Raw genomic sequence first — 6,000 nt, forward strand, 5'->3', positions numbered from 1 at the left:
TCGTAGTTTACTGGTATCGGCACCTACTTTGGTCCATCTGTAGCATTTCCATTAAAAAAGTAAGCAAAAGAGGTGGTATATTTTACTTCAGTACTTGCTTTTAAACATAAGGGATATGGGTAAAAGGTTTTTTTGTCTATTCCTCTTGATTATCCATTTACATGTAGTAATATTGGTAAACTAGATGTTCAACTGGGTCCTCAGCCCTATCCCTCCCAAGTCCAGCCATAGACTCACTTGGGTTTGAGTCAACCCAACCCACATATTGAAGAACTCGAGTGGGTCTCCATCCTTGGGGATCACACCACAGCTAGTAATGCTTTCTGACCTGTAGATATGAACTAGGTCGATCCAGTCCACCAATTCACCTCGTCTTGCCTAGCTGACCCGTTGCACAAGCACTATAGGTCCTGCTGAACCTTGCCTACCATTCACTCTGTCTTGGACCTCATTATTTTGTCACACTTAATTGCAACTTCAGAATATCATTCTACTTTTCTCCCTTCCTAATGTTGAAACTTTGGTGCTACTTGAATCTGATATGACATCAGAGGATGAGGAATATGACCACTCCCCGTTGATGGACTTGGGATGCTCTGCCGTGGCTTATCACTTACAGTTCTTTTACCATATTTATTTTTCCTCTTGTTTATCTCTTTGGGCCAACCTTTAGGTACATTGCTTCGATTGGTTTCTTTGTTTTATATATAGATGTTTTTAAGTCCATTAAGATTTTTTTTATTTGTACCTGTAATGTGGTTTTTACGTTGTTCTTTGAGTAAAAAACATTACCCATTTTAGTGATTATTATCATCGTTTTGTTTGAAATCGTATGAGGTCAGTTGGATACTTTGATGGAGGAGATAAATATTATATATATATATATATATATATATATATATATATATATATATTGCTTCAAGTTGGGATTACTGTGATACCTTCCCATTTGAATGAAAGAATAGAAAGAGAAGTATGAAGGATTTTACAAGATGAACTAAGTCTATTTACTTTTATTACTCTATTACTTTAATGTACGTCTTCTTTATATTCTTAGTACATGTAAGAATTTGTGAGTACTGCACTGGTTACCCCTTTTTCTGGAATTGAAGTATGGGTGTTGTATCAATTGAAAAGAAGTATAATGTATAATGGAGAATTCCATGTATTGTAGTAATCAAAATTTATGTGACCAAAATATCTATGTCATGGAGAGTGCTACATGAAATTTTTTTGAAGACCAAGAATTTTTTTTTATTTCAAGCACTGTGAAGGATATCACACCATAGAAAAAGCTCGAAGACTAGGTTTCCATTACCAAAATTAGAGGCAAAAGACTAGTTCGTCAAGAAGCAAAAAAACCAATTATCGTTGTAATTTTTTTGTTGTAAAATTAGTATAAATTAAATTTAAATCATCACAATCAATTGGTGGTGATTACACAAATTTAATTAAATCTTTCATGGTATCAGGAGTCCTAGTAGTCGAGTAGTGGATCTCCGACATCCGCACAATCCATGGGTAGAAGAAAAACCAGAATCTCCCTTGTGGTAGCTCCCATTTTGGGCATTGTGACTACAAATCGAAGGATAGAACTACCCTCAATCACACTTGGCAATTCATGTTTTCCAACACATAAACGATTGGTGAGGAGTCTATTAGTGACTCGAGCTTCTCAGACGATGAAGTCATCGATGACGGTTGTGGAGAACTCAGGGTGGCGAGATCTGTCATCCTCCATGTACTTCTTCACACACTCTGATGGGTTTTCGTTTCTGAGCGAGTTGCGCCTAGTGGATGAGTGAAAGTGGACCCTATCACGCTACTGTTATTACCATATACATGAAACTGGAGCCGATGTTGTTGCCATTTTTTCCGTAACTTCTAAAAGATTGGTCATCAGTGTTGGCATCATCAGAGTAGTGAGTGAAGTTTCTAGACTGGCCAGCAACATCGTCGTTATATGTGTCGAACTTGAGATCAGGCACGTTGACATGTTGACCGTAGTCGGTGAAATCGCCACTATCATTTCCACTTGACCATGCCATGAAAATTACGGTCAAACAACATTGACACGATCGGCTCCTTCTCCTACTTCACAATTTATATAGTAAACAAAAGTCCACTAAACTCTAATAGGTCAGAAATTTTTCACCTATCTTCAAAAAATTTCGGCCAAAATCCTTCGTCTCTTCGTCCTATCCAAGACATTGATCTCGAAGTAGTCAGTCTCTCGGGTCAAACATCAATGATCGTTGAATTCCTTCATCATCTTATCCCCTTCCATACCCTAATCCACATGATTACCATTAGACTCTCCTCCACAACCTACCTCCTCTGGAAAAACCAACTTCTTTCCCTTCTTGAGACTCAGAATCTCCTCAGCTATGAGGATGAAACCCTAACACCACCACCTCAGTTTACCGCCACGGATTCTACCACCCCTACTGTCGAATATTTGGCATGGAAAGCAAGGGATCAATGCCTTCTCAACCTCCTCCTTTCCTCCTTCACCAAGGAGGCAATGGCCGAAGCCGTTGGCCGCTCCACTGCACACGAGGTCTGGCTCACGTTGGAAAATGCCTTCAATAGCCGATTGAAAGCTCGCAAAATCGGTCTTAAGGACGACCTCCAGTAGCTGAAGTGCGACAATCAATCAATTGTCACCTACAACCGTGTTTTCAAGAGTCTATGTGACCACTTTCACGCGGTCAACAGACCTATCGACAACATCAACAAACTCCATTGGTTTCTCTATGGACTTAGCATCGATTTCTTCACCTTCTCCCTCATACAAATGGTCATCACATTTCTCCCCTATTTCTTTGACCTCGTCTTCAAAGCTGAGAGCTATGAGCTCTTCCATAAATCACTCAAGAGCACTGTTCCTCACTGTTATTTTCACTTTAGCATATCGTGGTTCTAACCGGTCAACCCACTGTAGCTCTAGTCAAACCCATGGCCGACCCAATGGTTATGGCTGCCATTATGTCAACCAAGGCCAAACCCATTCTGGTCAAGGGCACCACCTTCCTTGCTGCCAAATATGTCACCTTGACGGTCATTATGTTGATTGCTACAAACAACGTTATTCCCACAATGAGTCTCACTCTCATCTTGTTGAGGTTTTCACAGGATCGTGCTCTCTAAATGGATCTGTGCCTTCTAACTGGTTCTTGGACATTGGAGCTTCGGCCCATATATCCAATGACCCATCCATCCTGGATTAATCCACTCAGTACACAGGTAAAGACTCTAAAATTATTGGGAATAATAACTCCTTACCTATCTCACAGAATGGTATTTTCTCTCCTACCCAAATATTCACTTGTTAGATATTTTAGTTGTTCTTCATCTCACCAAAAATCCTCTCTCCATTATTAAATTAACTTTTGATTTTCCTTTATCTGTTACATTTACTAAAAGTCTTTTCACTATTCAGAATCGTCTTAGAGGAAGGGCGGTTGCAACTAGTAAGAGAGATGGCGACTTATATGTGCTGGAGCGTGACAACTCTGCCCATATTTCTGTCCTTACGAATAAATTTTTACATGTTTCTTATAATTTATGTCATAATTGCCTTGGACATGTACATCATTTTGTTAGTTCTTCCTAACTCTAATGCCAACTAGGTAGGCTGTCTTGACACTTGTTGTTGTACCTCCGGTTACTCCATTTATCTTGGAGTGCTAAAAAGCAACCTACTGTATCACTTTCTAGCTGTGAATCTAAGTATTGTGCCCTTGGGGACACTACAACTGAACTTATTTGGCGTACACATCTCCTTTGTGATCTTCATATTTCTATCCCACAACAACCTCTTCTCTTATTTGACAACAAAAGTATAATCTTCTCGAGCTCCAATCTAGTTTCTCACAAGCGAGCCAAACATGTTGAATTAGATTATCATTTCTTTCAAGAACTTGTTGTTGTTGGCAAACTTCACATGTAGTATGTGTCATCTTACCTATAGGTTGTCGACATTTTCACCAAAAGTATTCCATGCTATTTTTTTGAATTTTTTCGCTCCAAGTTTCACGTTTGTTCCAATCCAACACTCAACTTGCACGCTCGCTCTGAGGGGGGGGGGGGGGGGGGGTGTGAAGGATTTCACGACATAACAGAAGCCTGACGATTAGGTTTCCATGACCAGAATCAGAGGCAGAAAAAATGATTACCGTTGTAATTTTTCTTTTGTATAATCAGTATAAATTAAATGTAAATCCTTACCATAAATTGTTGGTGATTACAAAGATTTATTTAAATCTTACAAGCAAAAGCTATAAACTCTAGCGTATAGGAGAGTGTTATAGAATAAGTATATGAGAGTCTTATATGACACTCTCATAACTAGAAGTTTCACATAACCAAAATTAATATGGTGGAGTCTAATATGAGTAACACGAGAAGAAGGTTTTACAAAAGAGTATCAATTTAAAGTTATTTTACTTATGTTAGTCTTCTATTTATATTTAATTATTTAATTATTTAATTATTCTATGATTTATCTTTTCACTCGTAATCTAATTTTACTTGTTTCTTCTATTCTAAATAGAGGTTCATAACACCAAAGTTAAACTATTTTTTTTTTTCAGAAATTTAACACAAACTAATAAGAATGCAAAAACTTTATTTCCTTCTTTTCAATATCTGACAATCTTTGTTCACAACTGTACTTAAGGTTGCTTCTTCAAATCAAGCATTTTCACACCATCGATCTTTGTCTCATAAGTGTAATTAGGGATGCTTCCCCTCAAATCTAGTCGTTTTCCATCTCCTATTATCTCAGAGAGGTCCCTCGTACAAGAAAGATTCCGACTTCTCCGATACGCTATGAAACACCGACATCAGGACTGTAATCGCCTCCGCATCTCCGACTAGCAGCAAGAACAGGCAGTAGATCGCGAGAGACCCATATGCGAGGGCTTCACCTTCCACGATCCACATCCTCCTGGCCCAGCTTCGCCCACTGAGAGATAGAAAGAGTCGCTGACAGGTCAATCCTTGCGCTTTGCACTTCCGACAGATCGATCATCGACCCGACGGTCTTCATCATTTCTGAGCCTGCTTTGCGTCCCGCACTTGCTCCACCCCATGGGCTTCTTGCTCGAGAGAGAATTCCGGTTTGCAAGAGGGAAGAGTTTCTAAAATGTCATACCGAAGCGAAACGGAGGGGATGTCACGGTTGTGCACTCTGAGAGCCTAAAGTTGGCTCCAAAAGCATGCATTGTGTAAGTGGGGACTGAAAAACAGGAGTGTAAGTGAATTCACTCCATGAAACCACTGAATTCATTTTCACTCGACGCCTACGCTGAGATTAAAATAATTTAGTTGGATTTTAATGGAAATATTTATATATTTTATTAAGAAAATAATTTATTTATTTATTATATTCAAAAAATTTAATATTATATTAAATTACTAATTTAAGAATAATAATTAATATATGGTAAAAATAAGAATTTGATCAAGTATCTAGAGTAATTTTTTTGTTTAAGTATTCTTTTTTATAATTAATTATATTAATATTTTTATTTTGCTTTATAATTATTGTATTAATTAAGATAAAACAAATCTATCTTATTTTATTAATAAAAAAATATTTATTTATTTGTTATATTTATGACTTTTAATAGTATATCAAATTACTAATTTAAGAGTAATAATTTAGATATTATAAAAGTAACCATGTTTGTTTAGGTATATTATTTTTATATTTAATTAATTTAATAATTTATTTATAAATTCTTAAATTATTTATCTTATTTTTAATTCAAAGAGTTAAATAAAACTATCTTAATAAAGTGAAATATATCAGAGTATTTTATTAATAAACTCATCCTCTACTTTTCACTAATTTTTCATTATGCATACTTACACGAGAAAGTACTTTACATTACACTTTCCATTGACCACACTAACACAAAAAATAATTCATTTTCAGTTTTACTTTCATAGTAATGAACATAATAAATAAAAATATGATATTTTATTAATAAC

This window comes from Aristolochia californica, unplaced genomic scaffold (genome assembly GCF_029961685.1).
Source record: "Aristolochia californica isolate CCGP_79_NKW_82.1479 unplaced genomic scaffold, dmAriCali1.0.hap1 SCAF_9, whole genome shotgun sequence".
In the NCBI taxonomy this organism is placed as follows: domain Eukaryota; kingdom Viridiplantae; phylum Streptophyta; class Magnoliopsida; order Piperales; family Aristolochiaceae; genus Aristolochia; species Aristolochia californica.